We start from the raw sequence: 20537 nt of genomic DNA, 5'->3' as shown, positions 1-20537 counted from the left end.
TCTCTCCGTTTGTATCATCTTTAATTTCTTTCCTCAGTGTCATAGTTTGCTGCATACAGGTTTTTTGTCTCCTTAGGTAGGTTTATTCCTAGGTATTTTATTCTTTTTGTTGCAGTGGTAAATGGGAGTGTTTCCTTAATTTCTCTTTCAGCTTTTTCATCATTAGTGTATAGGAATGCAAGAGATTTCTGTGCATTAATTTTGTATTCTGCTACTTTATCAAATTTATTGATTAGCTCTAGTAGTTTTCTGATAGCATCTTTAGGATTCTCTATGTATAGTATCATGTCATCTGCAAACAGTGACAGCTTTGCTTCTTCTCTTCCAGTTTGTATTCCTTTTATTTCTTTTTCTTCTCTGATTGCTGTGGCTAAAACTTCCAAAACAATGTTGAATAATACTGGTGAGAGTGGGCAACCTTGTCTTGTTCCTGATCTTAGAGAAAGTGGTTTTAGTTTTTCACCATTGAGGACGATGTTGACTGTGGGTTTGTCATATATGGCCTTTATTATGTTGAGGTAAGTTCCCTCTATGCCTACTTTCTGGAGGGTTTTTATCATAAATACATGTTGAATTTTATCAAAAGCTTTTTCTGCATCTATTGAGATGATCATATGGTTTTTCTCCTTCAATTTCTTAATATGGTGTATCACATTGATTGATTTGCATATATTGAAGAATCCTTGCATTCCTGGGATAAATCCCACTTTATCAAGGTGTATGATCCTTTGAAAGTGCTGTTGGATTCTGTTTGTTAGTATTTTGTTGAGGATTTTTGCATCTATGTCCATCAGTGATATTGGCCTGTAGTTTTCTTTCTTTGTGACATCTTTGTCCGGTTTTGGTATCAGGGTGATGGTGGCCTCGAAGAATGAGTTTGAGAGTGTTCCTCCCTCTGCTATATTTTGGAAGAGGTTGAGAAGGATAGGTGTTAGCTCTTCTCTAAATGTTTGATAGAATTCTCCTGTGAAGCCATCTGGTCCTGGGCTTTTGTTTGTTGGAAGATTTTTAATCACAGTCTCCATTTCAGTGCTTGTGATTGGTCTGCTTATATTTTCTATTTCTCCCTGGTTCAGTCTTGGAAGGTTGAGCTTTTCTAAGAATTTGTCCCTTTCTTCCAGGTGGTCCATTTTATTGGCATAGAGTTGCTTGTAGTAATCTCTCATAATCCTTTGTATTTCTGCAGTGTCAGTTGTTACTTATCCTTTTTCATTTCTACATCTATTGATTTGAGTCTTCTCCCTTTTTTTCTTGATAAGTCTGGCTAATGGTTTATCAATTTTTTTATCTTCTCAAAGAACCATCTTTTAGTTTTATTGATCTTTGCTATTGTTTCCTTCATTTCTTTTTCATATATTTCTGATCTGGTCTTTATGATTTCTTTCCTTCTGCTAACTTTGGGGGGTTTTTTGTTCTTCTTTCTCTAATCACTTTAGGTGTAAGGTTAGGTTGTTTATTTGAGATTTTTCTTGTTTCTTGAGTTAGGCTTGTATAGCTATAAACTTCCCTCTTAGAACTGCTTATGCTGCATCCCATAGGTTTTGGGTCATCATGTTTTCATTGCCATTTGTTTCTAGGTATTTTTTAATTTCGATTTCTTCAGTGATCTCTTGGTTATTAAGTAGTGTATTGTTTAGCCTCCATGTGTTTGTATGTTTTACAGACTTTTTCCTGTAATTGATATGTAGTCTCATAGTGTTGTGGTTGGAAAAGATACTTGATACAATTTCAATTTTCTTAAATTTACCAAGACTTGATTTGTGACCCAAGATATGATCTAATCTGGAGAATGTTCCATGAGCACTTGAGAAGAAAGTGTATTCTGTTCCTTTTGGATGGAATGTCCTATAAATATCAATTAAGTCCATCTTGTTTAATGTATCATCTAAAGCTTGTGTTTCCTTATTTATTTTCATTTTGGATGGTCTGTCCATTGGCGAAAGTGAGGTGTCAGAGTCCCCTACTATGATTGTGTTACTGTCGATTTCCCCTTTTATGGCTGTTAGTATTTGCCTTGTGTATTGAGGTGCTCCTATGTTGGGTGCATAAATATTTACAATTGTTATATCTTCTTCTTGGATTGATCCCTTGATCATTAAGTAGTGTCCTTCTTTGTCTCTTGTAATAGTCTTTGTTTTAAAGTCTGTTTTGTCTGATATGAGAATTGCTACTCCAGCTTTATTTTGATATCCATTTGCATGGAATATCTTTTTCCATCCCCTCACTTTCAGTCTGTATCTGTTCCTAGGTCTGAAGTGGGTCTCTTGTAGACAGCATATATATGGGTCTTGTTTTTGTATCCATTCAGCCAGTCTGTGTCTTTTGGTGGGAGCATTTAATCCATTTACATTTAAGGTAATTGTCGATATGTGTGTTCCTATTCCCATTTTCTTAATTGTTTTGGGTTTATTATTGTAGGTCTTTTCCTTCTGTTGTGTTTCCTGCCTAGAGAAGTTCCTTTAGCATTTGTTGTAAAGCTGGTTTGGTGGTCCTGAATCCTCTTAGCTTTTGCTTGTCTGTAAAGCTTTTAATTTCTCTGTCAAATCTGAATGAGGTCCTTGCTGGGTAGAGTAATCTTGTTTGTAGGTTTTTCTCCTTAGTCACTTTAAATATGTCCTGCCACTCCCTTCTGGCTTGCAGAGTTTCTGATGAAAGATCAGCTGTTAACCTTGTGGGGATTCCCTTATGTGTTATTTTTCCCTTGCTGCTTTTGATATTTGTTCTTTGTATTTAATTTTTGATAGTTTGATTAATATGTGTCTTGGCATGTTTCTCTTTGGATTTATCCTGTATGGGACTCTCTGTGCTTCCTGGACTTGATTAACTATTTCCTTTCCCATATTAGGGAAGTTTTCAAGTATAATCTCATCAAATATTTTCTCAGTCCCTTTCTTTTTCTCTTCATCTTCTGGGACCCCTATAATTTGAATGTTGGTGCATTTAATGTTGTCCCAGTGGTCTCTGAGACTGTCCTCAATTCTTTTCATTCTTTTTTCTTTATTCTGCTCTGCAGTAGTTATTTCCACTATTTTATCTTCCAGGTCACTTATCCGTTCTTCTGCCTCAGTTATTCTGCTATTGATCCCTTCTAGGGAATTTTTAATTTCATTTATTGTGTTGTTCATCATTGTTTGTTTGCTCTTTAGTTCTTCTAGGTCATTGTTAAATGTTTCTTGCATTTTCTCCATTCTATTTCCAAGATTTTGGATCATCTTTACTATCAGTACTCTGAATTCTTTTTCAGGTAGACTGCCTATTTCCTCTTCATTTGTTTGGTCTGGTGGGTTTTATCTTGCTCCTTCATCTGCTGCATGTTTCTCTGTCTTCTCATTTTTCTTAACTTACTGTGTTTGGGGTCTCTTTTTCATAGGCTGCAGGTTTGTAGTTCCCGTTGTTTTTGGTGTCTGTCCCCAGTGGGTAAGGTTGGTTCATTGGGTTGTGTAGGCTTCCTGGTGGAGGGGACCTAGTGCCTGTGTTCTGGTGGATGAGGCTGGATCTTGTGTTTCTGGTGGGCAGGACTGCGTCCGGTGGTGTGTTTTGGGATGTCTGTGACCTTATTATGATTTTAGGCAGCGTCTCTGCTAATGGGTGGGGTTGTGTTCCTGTCTTGCTAGTTGCGTTCTCCCAGGGAAGTTATCCCTGGATCACGGGACCCTAGCGTTGGTGGGCTGCACAGGCTCCCCAGAAGGGGGTGTGTGGAGAGTGACCTGTGCTTGCACACAGGCTTCTTGGTGGCTGCAGCAGCAGCCTTAGTGTCCCATGCTCGTCTCTGGGGTCCATGCTGATAGCCACGGCTCGCGCCTGTCTCTGGAGCTCGTTGAGGCAGTGCTCTGACTCCCCTCTCCTCGTGCACCGGTAACAATGGCCTCTTGCCTCTTCGGCAGCTCCAGACTTTTCCCCGGACTCCCTCCCGGCCAGCCGTGGCGCACTAACCCCCTGCAGGCTGTGTTCACGCCGCCAACCCCAGTCCTCTCCCTGCGCTCCAACTGAAGCCCGAGCCTCAGCTCCCAGCCCCGCCCGCCCCGGTGGGGGAGCAGACAAGCCGCTCGGGCTGGTGAGTGCCAGTCAGCACCGATCCTCTGTGTGGGAATCTCTCCGCTTTGTCCTCCGCATCCCTATTGCTGCGCTCTCCTCCGCGGCTCCAAAGCTTCCCACCTGGCCAACCCCATCTCTGCCAGTGAAGGGGCTCCTTAGTGAGTGGAAAGCTTTTCTCCTTCACGGCTCCCTCCCACTGGTGCAGGTCCCGTCCCTATTCTTTTGTCTCTGTTTTTTCCTTTTTCTTTTGCCCTACCCAGGTACGTGGGGAGTTTCTTGCCTTTTGGGAGGTCTGACGTCTTCTGCCAGCGTTCAGTGGGTGTTCTGTAGGAGCTGTTCCACATGTAGACGTATTTCTGATGTATTTGTGGGGAGGAAGGTGATCTCCAGGTCTTACTCCTCCGCCATACATTCACTTTTGACGAAGTGCAGTTTATTCTTTTTTTCCTTTCAATACAGTGGTTTTGCTGTCATATCTAAGAAAGCTTTATTAAACCCGAGTCATGAAGATTTTTACTCCTGGACTTTCTTCTAGGAGTTTTATGGTCTTAGCTCTTACTTTTAAGCTCTTACATGTAGAGTTAGTTTTTGTGTATGGTGTGAGGAAAGTGTTCAGTTTCAGTGTTTTGCACGTGACTACCCGATTGTCCCAGCACTATTTGCTGAGAAGACTATTCTTTCTGTATTGAATTGTCTTGGCACCCTTGTTAAAAATCAAGTGACCATAAATGTGAGAGTGTATCACTGGACCCTCGATTCTCTTCCATTGATCTGTGTCTGTCCTGGTATAGGCACCACACAGTTTTCATTACTCTAGCTCTGTATTGTTTAGACATTGGGAACCATGAGTCCTCCAACTTTGTTCTTTTCCTAGTTATTTTTGGCTATCCTGGGTCATTGAATTTCCATATGAATTTTAGGATCAGCTTATCATTTTCTGCAAAAAAAAAAAAACTTTTTGGGATTTTGATAAGAATTGTATTGAATCTATAGACCACTTTGGAGCATATTGTCATTTTAACAAAATAAAAATAATAAGGTTTTTGATTCATGAATTTGGGATGTTTTCCCATTTATTTAGATTTTCTCTAATTTCTTTCAGCAATATTTTTTTAGTTTTCACAGAATAAGTTTGTACTTTTGTTAAATTTATCCCTATGTATTTTATTCTTTTGGGTGCTTTTGTAAATGGAATTTTCTTCATTTAATTTCAGACTTTTATTGCTAGTGTATAAAATTAAAATAGATTTTTGTATATTGATCTTATGTCTTGCAAATTGCTGAGCTCCTTTATTAGTTTCAATAGTATTTTCATGGATTCCTTAGGATTTTCTACACCCAGGCTCATGTCATCTGCAAATAGAGGTAGTTTTGCTTCTTCCTTTCCAATCTGAATGGTCTTTATTTCAATTACTTGCCTAACTACCCTGGCTTGAATTTCCAGTATAATGTTGAATAGAAGTGGTGAGAGCAAACAGCCTCATCATAATCCCAGAGTTAGGAGGAAGGCTTTCATTCTTTCACCATTAACATGATGCTGGCTGTGGTCTTTTTATAGATTATCAGTTTGAGGAAGTTACCTTTTATTCAGCATTTGTTGAGTGCTTTTTGCATAAAATGATGATGGATTTGGTCAAATATTCTTTCTGTGTTTATTGAGATGATCATGTGTTCTTTTTTCTTTATTCTATTAGTATGCTGTATTTAATTGGTTGAAAGTCTTATGTTGACCCAACCTTACATTCCTGGGTAAATCTGACAGGTTCACGGTGTATAGTTTTTTTAATACAGTACCAGATTCAGTTTGCTAGAATTTTGTTGAGGAATTTCACGTTTAAATTTATAAAATATATTGGTCAGTAGTTTTCTTTTCTTATGATGCTTTGTCTGGTTTTGGTGTAAGGGTAAAATCAGCCTGGTGGAATGAGTTTAGAAGTGTTCTGTTCATTCTGTTTTTAGAAGAGTTTGTGCAGTATTGGTGTTAATTCTTCTTTCCATATTTGGTAGAATTCACCTATGATGCTATCTGGACCTGGGCGTTTCTCTGTGGGAAGATTTTTGATTAGTAATTCAATCTCTTTACTTTTGTAGGTATATTCAGATTTTCTTCTTGAGTCAATAAAATAGTTTGTGTTGTCTAAGAAATTATCCATTTCATCTAAGTTACCTAGAGTTTGTAAATTGGACCGGAAGCGTCGGAAATCATAAACTCTATGATAACTGTATTTAAGATTAAATTATTGCTAATGATCTTTGATCAGGCATATGTAGCAACATTTGATTAAAAATGACAATTAACAATATATATTATATAATTAACAATATAGATTTAAATAGAGATATTAAATTATTTTCAGCTAGAAAAATATGTGTTGGTTTAAATAGTACAGCCTACCAGCCTACTTATTAAGAGTACGCACAGACATCTCAAGTCCCTTCTCAATCTAGGAGAGGGATATGTCAATAAACGTCCACCCACGTCTACATTAACCAGCTATGTTACCTGTGCAGTGTAGCATTAGTCTCTTTTTTGCACTATAACTTAATCCTTGGTAACGTTGTCAGGTGTTTATTGAACACTTGGAAATGAAATACTCTTTAGTTACCTTTTTGAATAAATAAACAAGGTAATTAAAAAGGAGCCAAAAAGCCAGGTATCTTTGTTTGCCAACATAATGCAAATAACTCTTTCTGTCAGCCCCTTCTTTACTGTAATTTAGTCCTCAATAGACTTTCAGTCTATGAACACACCAATGGAAGTGGGGAAGAAAAGGTTCAAAGAATGGTTGTTCTTAGAGGATGCAGTTGTTGCTAGAAAGGAGAGATATGCAGGTTATTTTAAGTGTCTTTAAAGATGAGTGATGGAAAAAAGTCTAGAAGAAAAATATCTTTCAACTTGAACTTTTAAATCTAGAGAGAATTCATTTCCAATATAAAGATTTTTATAAATTGAGACATAATTGACATATAACACTGTGTTAGCTTAAGGTGTACAACAGGTTTATTTGACACATTTATATATTACAATATGATTACCACCATAGCATTAACTAACACTTCTATCTGGTCAAATAATTTTTATTTCTTTTTTATGGTGAGAGTATGTAAGATCTAGTCTCTTAGCAAATTTAAAATATATAATACAGTATTGTTGACTACAGTCATAATGCTGTACATCAGTTCTCCAGAACTTATTCATCTTCTAACTGCAATTTTGTTCCCTTTGGCCAACACTCCCAAATTCTTCCCCCCACCCCCCAGTCACTGTTAACAACCCACTCTCTGTTTTAATGAGTTCAGCTTATTTAGTTCTTCTATAAGTGATATTAACACTTGTATTTGTCTTTGTATGACTTATCTCACTTAGCATAGTACCCTCAAGGTCCATTCATGTTGTTGCAAATGGCGGGATTTCCTTCTTTTGCAGGGCTGAGTAATATTCCATTACATGTTCTGCATCTTGTTTATCCATTCATCCATTGATGGATGGCTATGAAGTGTTCTGGGGCCATAATGATAGACCTGGTCATGAATAGATTAGAGTTCATTTCCTTGGAAGATCTGTATTGCAAGCCATTCACTTTTATAAATACCAATTGCAATTTAGTTAGAAGCAATTGAATGAGTGTTGTGTGTAAATAATTTATTCTCCTAACAATCTCATGAAGAGGGATAATTACGCCTGTCTGACATACGGTAGAACTGAATCTCACCCAAGTTAGTAAGTATGGAATCTTAGAGTTCCTTAAACTAAATCCAAAGTTAGAACAAGGCAGAAAAAGTGTATTACCAAAACCAAACATTTGTCTTATTGTCTAGAATCGGGGCTTTGGAATGCAACATACAGAGAAGGACTAGTGAAATTGAATTTAAAAAGTGGTTTAATTTTCTGTATCTGTAAAAAATAATGCAGGGGAACAATCACTTCTTAGACATGCTTCGGTAGAACTTTTTAAGATTACTTACTTCATATATTTCCATGATAAATCCTTCACAAACTTCTGCTCTTTATTTTTCATAACAGTTTACCTTCAACACATCCTACAAGTGATTAAAACACATCAAGGACATGGCAGTTGAGAAGCCATAAATCTCAATTATTCAAGCTTTAAAATCCTTCTCTGTCTCTCTTCTTTTTCTCTCTCCTCCGTTAGTTTGACTGAAGGTCTGAAAAATCCAATTAACTGCCTTAACTCATCACTTGGAACGTACAGATAAAATCATTGCATACAAATAAAATGCAATCTCAGCTGTGCACAGGGTTTTCCCATGCTTGCGGCAGGGATTAAATTCTACACTGTGTTCTGATGTTCTCAATCACTCATCTTAGGCCAAAACTTACTTCAGACTTTAACACTGTCTCCTCAGGATATGAAAAATTTCCACATTTACCAAACTATTTTCATGGAGATTTGCCTTGAATATTTGATGAGTAGAGAGAGCACTCTGAATAACTTATACCCAAATACTCATAACAATAAAACAATTTTAAAGGAATAGCCACATTTTTTTAAGTTCTGTTTTTTTATTTGTTTGATGTGGACCACTTTTAAATTCTTTACTGAATTTGTTACAATATTGCTTTGTATTATGTTTTGGTTTTTTGGCTGTGAGGCATGTGGGATCTTAGCTCCCTGACCAGGGATCGAACCCGCACCCCCTGCATTGGAAGGTGGAGCCTTAACCACTGGACCACCAGGAAAGTCCCCTTAATAGCCACATTTTAGTGAATGCTTCCAATGGACTGTGTTCTGAGTAAAGACACCATCATAATTTAATTCTTCCAGTATTTCTTACAAAGTATTACTATCAGTGCCCTAGAGGAAAAAACAAACACGCACCCAAAGCAAACAACAACCACCAAACTGAGACCAGAGTTTGTATAAATTGCTCTGAGTTACACAAGTGCTAAGGGGAAGTCTTAAATTTAATATCAGCTGTCCTCAAATATAAAACCATTGCCATTCTTATATGTTAAATTCAATAAATTGAAATGATATTCATGCGTTCATTCATTTATTCAACAAAACACTCGTTGAGTGCTTACTGTGTGTTAGGAGTACTGTGTTAGGAATTGGGACTTCAAAACTAATAAGACCCTTGTCTTCAAGCAGCATATGGTCAAGTAGGGGAAGCTGATGAAAGAAGAATTAATGTATCGCAACAGAAGGTCTATGCGAGGTGAGGTGAGAAATCTGAGTTGGGAGCTTTGAAGTCTTTTCTTTTTAAAATTTATTTATCCATTTATTTACCTATTTTTGGCTGCGTGGGGTCTTCGTTTCTGTGCGAGGGCTTTCTCAAGCTGCGGCAAGCGGGGGCCACTCTTCATCGCGGTGCGCGGGCCTCTCACTGCCGCGGCCTCTCTTGTTGCGGAGCGCAGGCTCAGTAGTTGTGTGGTCTTTTCTTTAAAATAATCAGTTCCTGAAGCCGAGCTGAAAGGTTTTCAGATCTCGAAAGCAAGTCACTCTTGGAAGAGTTATCCCCAGCTTGCAGGTGCAGATAACATTTGAAGAGCAACTCACTATTCTCCGGAACCAGTTACGCTGACCTAAAACCAGTATGCTGTGCAACTCCCATTTCACAGGCAAAGATCAGTCAATACCCAGGAGATGAACAGGAGTTTTCTCTAGGAAGACACTTTTCTTTCTCAGTTTTCCAGAGTAAGTTTCCATGAGGTGGGTGTGTTTGGGTTTAGCAGGGAAGAACTCCACGGTGCTGTGTTGTTTTAGTGGCTGGAGGATGACATAAAGTGAAAACCATAAGTTCAAAGTGTCTGGCTGTTTACGGGAATCCCACCTCCAGAGAACTGGCATTTGAGTGCGAGATGACTCATCTGTATTAACTCTTTGGATAAACACTTTCTTGTTAAGTGTAACATGGGCTATACATTTCTGGACAAAACTGTTCTCAAATTTAAATAGAATATCTGAACCAGGGTTGTTTTTTTAAGATATAATTAGGAAGAGACAAGTCACTTCAGTACCTTCTTTTCGGATGCTGCCCAGGGTTTTTGGGCAAAGCCATGGACCAGAGATTTGATACCACATGTTCAACGAGAAGAGAGCTTACCAAGATTCCAGGTATTTTCCATGGTGTTACTTCATCTATGTCTTTGCAACTCCAATCGTCCAGTTATCTCTGGGTCAATTTGTTAAACAGTGCATTTATTCTAAATACCAAGCAAGGCTTTCCTCTGATTCTAATTTAAAATGAGTAAGTGCCCAAGGAAGATACAATTGTAAAAATAAATCTAGGGGGAAAAGTCGAACCCCACAAACTATAATACACTCAACAGATGATGGAAGAAAGAATTTGGAGAACTAGTACATGTAATCACCTGCATCATTCTATTGCAATGGGCTTAAGAGCCAGCATTTACTTGTTTGTCATGTCTATATGAATTTAAGGCACCATGGTGGTCTTCTTTTAGTGTACCCACCTATCTATTTATTTATTTTTGGCTGCATTGGGTCTTTGTTGCTGCACACGGGCTTTCTCTAGTTGCGTCGAGCGGGGGCTACTCTTCCTCGTGGTGCGCGGGCTTCTCATTGCGTTGGTCTCTCGTTGCGGAGCACAGGCTCTAGGCACACGGGCTTCAGTAGTTGCAGCACTTGGGCTCAGTAGTTGTGGCTCATGGGCTCTAGAGTGCAGTCTCAATAGTTGTGCTGCAGGGGCTTAGTTGCTCTGCGGCATATGGGATCTTCCCGGACCAGGGCTCGAACCCATGTCGGCTGCATTGGCAGGCGGATTCTTAACCACTCTGCCACCAGGGAAGTCCCCTATTCATTTTTTTTTAAACAGATAAATCTCTAAGGCACTGTGAGATGCTTTTGGCACCGTAAGAATTGTAACTTTTAAAAAATTGTCTACAGAGCAGAAATTTCTGATGAGATCATAAACAAATTAAAAATTCCTTCAAACTAAGTAAGTACTTACCTACCCTCCTGTCTTAGTCCGTTCGGGCTGCTATCATAAAATGCCATAAGTTGGGGGGCTTATCATAAACAGAGATGTATTTCTCACGGTCTGAAGGCTGGAAGTCCAAGATCAAGATGCCAGCATGTTCAGGTTTTGGTGAGAGCCTCTTTCTGGTTCATAGTGGTCTTTTCCCTGTGTCTTCACATGGAAGAAGGAAAGAGCAAACACTAACCCCAATCACGAGGGCTCCACCCCATATGACCTAATCGTTTACCTAAGTTCCCTACCTCCTAATAGCATCACCTTGGGGGTTAAGATTTCAATATATGAATTTTGGGGTGGGGGACACAACCATTCAGACCATATAGCACCTCCCATCTTAAGACTGAGCAAACCTGGGGTGTAAAAGGCCAGAGGAAGCAAAGACATATTTTTCATCCCTTCAGACATGTTAATGATCTTGGGAAAAATTATACAGTTAATAGTAAAATTATTTAAGCAAAGACTCTCATCTAAGAAGTGTGAATATTGTGAAGTGACAGGACTTTTGCTTCTATGAGTTTAAAGAAGGGCAGTGGTTACAGCAACACCGTCTTCTTGCCAGATTGAAAGCTGTTGAATGGGAAGATTTTTGCTGAGTGCCTTTCATGAGTTTAGATATGAAACGGTGGGACTGGAAAGGAAAATGAGGTCATGAGCTCAAAAGTCACAAAATACTGGGGCAGGTCTTTGCTTTCCCTGGGCTTGAAGTTGAGTTCCTGCCCAATCTTTTTTTTTTTTTTTTTTTTTTTTGCGGTACGCGGGCCTCTCACTGTTGTGGCCTCTCCCGTTGCGCAACATAGGCTCCGGATGTGCAGGCTCAGCGGCCATGACTCACGGGCGCAGCCGCTCCGCGGCATGTGGGATCTTCCCGGACCGGGGCACGAACCCGCGTCCCCTGCATCGGCAGGCGGACCCTCAACCACTGCGCCACCAGGGAAGCCCGTGCCCAATCCTATATAGGTCTCGAGGAGCACGAGTACCCAGCTTTATACAAGTAGGTTTTCAGGAAAACATGGGCGTACATAGGACTCAAGACCAGCTGTGGATCTGTGTTCCTCATGAAACCTTTTAACCCAAGACCTGGTATGGAACTCTCCATTGCAGGGTTCAAGTTCATACTGCAGATATCGCATTGAAACAAAATAAAAGAATAAGAAACAAAAAACCATACAGTTTACTCCTGTTATATCTCTTGCCTCTGGGATATACTTTCTTAAGCAAGTTAGACACCCTGTCATGAAGAAGAGACTCTGAAGGTCAAGGTACTAAGAAGACCACTGTGTCTTGAGCTGACCCTCCTGAAGTTGCCAGACCAGCCAAGAGGGCCTCTGGAGCAAGACTTGGTCCTTGTGACATCTGCGCCATGGGCAGCAGGCACAGCCCCAGGGGGGATGCAGCAGAGGGAGGGGCAGCTGCTCTAGAACCACTTTCAGGTGGGGTCACTGGGTTGCAAACATCGCTAGACCAACCACGATTATAGCTATAGTGCTTCAAAACATTTGGTACTCTGTGTAATCTCTGTGGGATTATTCATATTTGCCCAGGAACTTAAGAGCCAGAAATGACTAAAAGGTGGCACATGAATCCTCTATTTCAAAAGCTCCAAAACCATTTCATCGACTTCACTTTTCTTCCTGCGTGTTTCTGACGGAGTTAGCAACGGCACAGTCCTGAACACGGCAAAGCTCGCCTCTGGTGTGCCCTGCTTCCCAATGCTGAGAAGCTCATAAGCCTTCCCTTTAGCCCTAGGTACCTAATTCTGGGTTACTCGCTGAATTCATGCTGCCTGGTAACATTCAAAGCTCTAGACTTTTCCAAAGTCCTCGCTCCTTGTTCCAGTATCTTAAATCTGAATATTCCATTTCTGTTTATTCTCAAAGCTTTTCCTCTGCTGAGGGATTGCTACCATATACCTTTAAGTTGTGAAAGGACTTTTGTCACTTTTAGGTATTAATATCTGTTTTCTTATTAAGCTTTCTTGGGGAAACGCCTTACGCGCACTGTTGGTTAGAAACTTAAAGATAAGGCTTGCTGAGATTTTGGTGCAACAGAGGACTCTGGGGATCAAGAGGAGAAGTGAACTCTTAGATGATATTCAGGAATACTGGATCCATGGGTATCTCTTCCACCAAAAATGCATGCCTCTTCCTTCCCTCTCTCTCTCTCTATCTCCCTTTCTAAAGTCAATAATTTATATAACTATACTTTTATTTATTTATTTTTGGCTGCGTTGGGTCTTCGTTGCTGCGCGTGGGCTTTCTCTAGTTGTGGTGAGCGGGGGCTACTCTTTGTTGCAGTGCCCGGGCTTCTCATTGCAGTGGCTTCTCTTGTTGTGGAGCATGGGGTCTAGGCACACAGGCTTCAGTAGTTATGGCTCGCGGGCTCTAGAACACAGGCTCGGTAGTTGTGGCGCACGGGTTTAGTTGCTCCGCGGCATGTGGGATCTTCCCGGACCAGGGCTCGAACCCATGTCCCCTGCATTGGCAGGCGGATTCTTAACCACTGCGCCACCAGGGAAATCCCTATAGCCATACTTTTAAACCTAGAGAATACAACACCATGTTATAGAATGTTTTCTAATGAACTTTGTTGACTGTGCAATTTAACATACATAATGATTTCAAAATTAATACTCTATGTAGAAGGAGCAGCCTAATAATCATAAATGTATCTTCATTGAACTATTTTCTTCTAGTTTAGTTTATTAAAAACATAATACCAAGCAAGAAGCAAGTTTCCTTTGTGGCAATATACTTGTACACACACACACACAAAAATACAGTCAATTTTGTTTCCTGGAGACCAAGAAAATACCTATTGTGGCTCCTAAAAATAAACAGATGATAGATAGATAGTAGATAGATAGATAGATAGATAGTAGATAGATAGATAGATAGATAGATAGATAGTAGATAGATAGATAGATAGATGAATCCTACCTTCTACCCAGCTAGTCATCCTAGAGACATGACATAAACAAGAATAATGTGAATTGCCATTTCACTACAAATGGGGGTGTCTCATTCCAGATCTGTTCCTGTGACACTGGTCATAGAGAAATCATAAATGAAATAAGATGCAGCCATATATAAATCAGAAACTGAAAGATGGGCTGCTTATTCCTTCTAGTTTTTTTTAATTCAATCATCTCTAGGATCTATAGGATTATTTTACATCTAAGAATACTGTTGTTATTCTAACCCAAAAGAACACAACATTAGTAACACATCAAAGTTACAATATTTCCTTTATCTAAACATTGTTATCATTAGTAATGATCACTGTTTACTATTATTTGGAAATCCAATTTGACTCTGAGTATATCTAATTTGCATTCCTTTATACTGACTGTTTCCCCTTTGCCATCAAAAGGAAAGACTGGATCATTTACTCTAAATTTGGATGTGAAAAATAATTTGGAAGAAAATATTTTTAAAGCTACAGGGAAACCACTTTATATCTATAATCACAGATGTTTTCCCTGAGTTTGAAATGAAAACAGTGCAGATCTAAGTGTATACCTGAAAATGCAAAAATTATTACTAGAAAAACCTATCATATCTCTCACCTAGGATAGCAGTTGGCTAAAGGTAAATATTTGTTTATTCAGTAATTTATTTTAAATCCACTGAAAAAAGGAACCTGGTTTTTAGAGCAAGTTTTTGGTTTGTTAAACAAACTCCCATCTGGCCACAAAGTTCTTTGTACCTACTTAAGTACATTCCCCAAAAAAGATGAAAAATCAGTTTTGCTTTTGCAAGTCCACCCATTTAGGGAAAACTTAGTGCAACCTAAACTAAAATGTTAAATTTTTAATTGTGAAAAAGTATTTTTATTTCTATAACAGACCCTATTGCTTTAGTTTTGGGTAACTGATATTTGAGGACACTGTCCAGGTAAGCACTTTGGCACTCATTCTGCCAGCAAAATCCTACATTCGTGCCTGAGAATACAGATTCTCAACCCCCAGCCTCCACAGAGGTTCTTAAATCAGTAAGAGAAAATAGTTATGTCTTCACACTGAAATACTGAAGTTTTATGGACTAATAGATTTGATTTTCCATATCAGAGAGAGAGAGAGAGAGACAGAGAAAGGGAGGGGTTAGGAGGGGAGGGGAGGAAAGGGGAGGGAAGAGAAAGAGATAGGGAGAGGTTTGTAGAAGGAAGGAGGGAAGGGGAGGGACAGACAGAGGGAGACAGAGAAAGAAAAAGCCTCAATTTATCTGAATCATTTAAAATCACAATGGGTGTCTCATGCATATGAAAACTGGTTTGCAAAATTTAAATTACAGTATAATTCGTTTCACTCCCAGGAGATGGATTTGACCACGGACCCTTGGGCTGTCACAAAAGTCCTCAGACCCTCGAGGAAGAAAAACATTTATCTTCATGTGGAGCTTTCTTTTAGAACAGTGCTTCGCAAATTGTAAGATACAGATGGACCACTGGAAAATCTTGTTAGATTGCAGGTTCTTCTTTAGTAAGAAGAGCCCTGAGATTTTTGCATTTTTTTAAAAGCTCCCAGGAGATGCTGGTTCTGCTGGTCCATGGATCACACTTTAAGTAGCAAAGGCTTTAGGAAACCATCTTCCTATAGAGGATGTACAGAAACATCAATCCTCACTAAAAAGTAGACGTCCTCTCCCCTCATGGTGGATCTCTTCTTAGTCAAGTAGTTCATCATGCCTCTGCTCTTTACTAACAGACTTTCTCTGACAACCACTCAGATCCGAAGAAACAAGATTGAGAAACCCACCCCTTGATCCCCAAGATTCACATCTTATCACAATGACCCTCCTCTCAGCTCAGACAGCCTTCATCTTCATGTTCCTCAGGAATCTGGCTTAGAAAACAGAGAGCAGAGTCATAAAATATCAATTTACCCACCACACACAGCATCAGAAAAGCCACAGTGCACCCATGCTTCTTCACAGGTCTGGGTATAGAAAGACATCTGCTTGGTTAAACACTGGGCACACTCTTTTTTTTTTTTAATTATAATTAAAATGCATACTTATATAGACAGCAAAATTTTAATAAGACAAACTACCACACTGGATCATCCGTCAGCGGCAATAACGATTTCTCTGCATAACATAACCTACACTTAAAACTACATGCCAAAACTTTGGTTTCAGAACAGTGGAAACTTTTCTCAATTTGCCAGGAGAAGATGAACCTTCGGAAGACATTTCCATTATCAAATTCCAGAGAGGATAACTAAGGAGGACCCACCCTCACTCAAAATCTACTCTCCCGCTTTTTCCCGTCTTGAAAGGGTCTGTAAACTGCCCCTCCAATTTGCTGTGTGTTCTTCGCCTAGACATGCATTCCTATTATAGGTTAGAAAACCAGAATAAGTACAGAGTATCACCAAAGGCATCTCCTCTATAAATGATCAAAGTCGTTAGCTGTCTCCTCCCCATTTTTTCATAATACTCCTCCTGCCTAAACTACAGCAATCTCTAGGTCAAGGTTTTCAGCCTTGCTCTGAAGACTACCGATATCCTCATTAGTAGAACTGCATCATTTTGCTGGTCCACACACTCTTACCATGCTAACCATGGGCTACAAATGGCCTGTCAGGGTATCTGTCTCTTGCTGACCTGACTCAATACAAGTCTGATGGAATTCTGTGGGAAGGTAGTGGAGGGAGTAGAAAGACTGATTAAGCCATCGCTTACGTTGATTTAGTAGCCAGCAGCTTAAACTGATGCTTTATCAACTCTTAAGTTCAAACCCTGGCTGGAAACTGAGTTATTCATCAAGAAGGATTAGAAAATGCAAAGGGTCCATAAATTTCACAGACTGATTCTTGTTATCTCCAGAGATTTTCCTGTCACTTAAAAATGATGTCTGGGGTACAATTTGCATCTAAAATGGCCTTGGAAAGAGGCAAGAGGCCAGCACTTCAAACTAATGAATCCTCAGGTTACAGAGAAATGCTCCCAGCCAAATAAAGTAAACCGCATTCCGCCATATTCCAATCGGACCTAGCCCAGATTGGTAGCAGCCTTGCTAGTGGACTTTAGCTTCTTTCTTCCAGGAGAAATGCTACTTTTTTTTTCATAAAATTCATATCAAGTGGAAGTAAGGGTAACATATGGAAAACAGAAAACTAGGGTGGTATATCCAGAAACTTTGGTTTCTGATTTCAGTGAAGCCACAAAATAGCTCTGTGATTGCAGACAAGTCACATCTTCTCTTTGGACTTTCATCTTACCACTTATAAAATTAAATATTCAGGGTCCCTTCTGTACTGGTCCTGTACAAGATCTTCCCTTACTGTTACAAGGCTGTAATCGTCTATGATTTTACAAAAGAGTAAGGGCTAGTGACTTTTTTCTAATGAATTAAAATGTTTAAACATCCTTTCTACAGGGTAGAAGAATGTTCAATGTTTTTAATCTCTTAAATATATGTTCTTTAGAGTATTTCTTATCCCCCTCATTCCAACCACAGATTACTTGAAGACTAGCTCTAGTGTGACATCATATTGTGCAGATCACCTGTTCAAGGGTTGCACGTGCACGCACGCGCGTGTGTGTGTGTGTGTGTGTGTGTGTGTGTGTGTGTGGTTTTCAGATAAATTTCTCTAAGCCATATTTCTAAAAGAGGAAAGACATGTTCTATTCATTTGAGGCTATTATTTGGATAAGATTATAATAGTTTCATGCTAGAGTGTGGGTCCCAAGGTTGTACAGACTAAGATAAGAGCTCCTTTTGCTTGAGGATTCTGACAAGGGTTCATTTACAGGTGAGAAATGCTACTACCTAGGTAGATTTTCAGTGTTTGAATAGACACAATTATTAGATCAAATCTGCATGTGCAATAGCCTAATATCGCTGAAAGATACAATATTTACATGCAAAACTTTAAGACCTTGAAGGCTGCTTCTTAATAGTAACATTTTATAAGTTACGACATTTTTATTGATTCCAGTGACTTAATTTTCATTCTGATTTTATCCTCTTTAGGGAACCAATAGAGATATCAAATATTATTGTATAAAAACCCAAAGAATTACAGAAAACCTTTATGTACCAGAGATTCTGTTGTAAGGTCATGTTGTAAGGTCATGCGTGGCAGGGTATCTTATTAGGCATTTTCAAGTCGCAAACAAAAGACAGACCCAGGATAGAAGTGAAAATGCTTTTAAAAAGAGTCAAGGAGGGCTTCCCTGGTGGCGCAGTGGTTGGGAGTCCGCCTGCCGATGCAGGGGACGCGGGTTTGTGCCCCGGTCCGGGAAGATCCCACATGCCGCAGAGCGGCTGGGCCCGTGAGCCATGGCCGCTGAGCCTGCGCGTCCGGAGCCTGTGCTCCGCAACGGGAGAGGCCACAACGGTGAGAGGCCCGTGTACTGCAAAAAAAAAAAAAAAAAAAAAAAGTCAAGGAAAAGCAAAGAAGCTCAGGAATATTTTCTGCAACAAAATAGTTCTTTGGAGCACACGATTTTCTCAGTCCCTCCTTATCCATTACCCCTTACATCGTGCACCTAGCACACCTCAAATGAAAGTAATGTATTCAGGATCATTTCACATTTTTCCAAAGTCATCAGTTTTGACCTTTTTGCCTCGCCTAATTCAAATTATCTGCCCTTATCAACTTTCCCACTAGAAGGTGTTACTTTTCTGTGACAGTTATGCCTCATAAACTTACTGAGCTACTGTCATCACCAATTTTCATATTCATTGCATGCACTCACTTGGAAAGCGCCACATCCTTATCCACTAAAATGTCGAGTTTCGCTATGTGGTGTCAGCAAATAACACTTCATGTAAGTGACCAGCCAGTGGTCAGAGCTTTGCTGGGTTTTCACGGGTTAAAATCTCAAGTGGTCTAGTTCGTTCAAACATATGTTAGAGACGCTCATTCTCTAGCAAGAAGTTGCAGTAACTATTCTTGTAGAGAAGCAGTGCTTTTCTCGATATTTTCTGTCTTACATAATGTGTAATGCTTTTTAATTGTTTCAAATAAAGATCTGACAATGTTCAGTTCAATGAACTCAGCAAGTTTGACATCTCAGTGTACCAAGTCTACCCTTAAACATCATTAAAATACAGTGTGAGTGTAAAGCGTAATTCTTGAGTTGAGCCTGAAGGAAGTTTTTAGTGATCCAGCCTGAAGCCATTGGTCTAAAGGGAAGCTTGATATTTTAGGGCTCAAGTCTATGTTCAAAGGTCAGAAGAGGTTAATCTAAGAAAGTAGACTATGATATTCGGACAAGACTAGAGGAAACTTCAAAGTCATTTTGGACTGTTGCAGTAACATGCCTGACAATGTTTTCACTTTTACTGGAAGAAAGAAGAATTCTAGTGATGAAAGCATGGGCCAGATAAGAAGGTAGAGTTAAAATTTCAGTGTTTCCTTAAATTTCAAAGTGTAAACAGCCGCTTGGTTCACCTACCTTCCTGTTATTCTAATATGTTATTCTAAGATAAGACGAAGCTTTAGAGCTAAGGGATAATTGTAGCATGAGGACTGAAAATGTGAGATTTTAAAACTCTTCTTGTGCCATTTAGTTTATGCTAGTCCTTTGGAAATAAAGGCCTTCCCGGTCTGTACAACGTAAGCTTCACACATGTTAGAATCTGTATTATAAAAGAGCAGATGCTCAAAGCTCACCCCTGATTCCAGTTTTTGCCCTCTCTAACAGTGCCCTAACCAAAACACGGTCAGCTGAAATTTCACATCCTCTATGTTTTCTTACCTCAGTTAAGCAGAGTTGGGAAGCCTCTCTTTCATGGCTCCCTAATGCTGTGTACACATTTCTATTACATTTTTAAGCACGTTGCACCATAAATGTTTATGACTGTGCTTCCAGTGCTAACCACGTTAGGAATCTTTCACTCAATATTCAGTTATTTGTCATTCACCAAGGATATTTGTAGACCTTTTGCATTTTAGGAAATCTGGGAAATAAAGATAACTGAAATATTATCAACAGAGCACAATAATACCTGTCAAATTATGACCACTTAGCAACAGTTTCTTGAATGACTAAAGGAAGGAAAAATGAGTGAATTCATCACTTCCACAAAAGAGCCGTGTGGACAGATGTTTCCCCAGCATAGGCAGTGGGAGACCTGGGGCATGGTAGAAAATTATACATATTTCTCAAATGATGTTGAATAAACGAAGAATAAATTATTAAGCGACTTGCAAGTCAAAGTCATATTCTTATCCTTAAATACATTTTCTTTCTTCCTTCTTCTTTTCTTCCTTCTTTTTCTTTTCCATTGTCCTCATCGTCCGTATCATTTATGTTGGCCTCATGCTAATACCAGCCTCCTGTTACCAGCAAACATTCACAGAGGACTACCAGTTTGTTCAATTAGGGTTTTTCAAATTAAGTGTATTGATGTCCTTGTCCCTGTTCTACTTTGATATGAAAAGGAAGTGTCTGGTTACCATTGTAAATTCCACTGGGTATTTGATCGCTAACACATAACACTGAACATTTTCTCTCTGACCATTTCTCCGCTCTAAAGCAGATCATTAAATTGCTCCCAGGCAGAAAGACCAGGGACCAAAACAGCAG

The 20537-nt window shown here is 39.3% G+C and overlaps 1 long non-coding RNA gene across 1 annotated transcript; it reads left to right on the top strand.

The window, feature by feature from the left end:
• The first annotated feature begins 4679 nt into the window (after positions 1–4679).
• LOC113606323 (uncharacterized) lies at positions 4680–18190 on the top strand. The gene is made up of 3 exons (XR_003427497.1): positions 4680–4753; positions 6841–6842; positions 18167–18190. It is a non-coding gene; the product is annotated as an uncharacterized LOC113606323 (long non-coding RNA).
• Positions 18191–20537: the final 2347 nt, after the last annotated feature.

The sequence above is a fragment of the Aethalodelphis obliquidens genome, unplaced genomic scaffold (assembly GCF_003676395.1).
Source record: "Aethalodelphis obliquidens isolate GAN/ISIS:26980383/991018 unplaced genomic scaffold, ASM367639v1 scaffold44, whole genome shotgun sequence".
Taxonomy (NCBI): Eukaryota; Metazoa; Chordata; class Mammalia; order Artiodactyla; family Delphinidae; genus Aethalodelphis; species Aethalodelphis obliquidens.
This window is presented reverse-complemented; position numbering and strand designations above follow the sequence as displayed.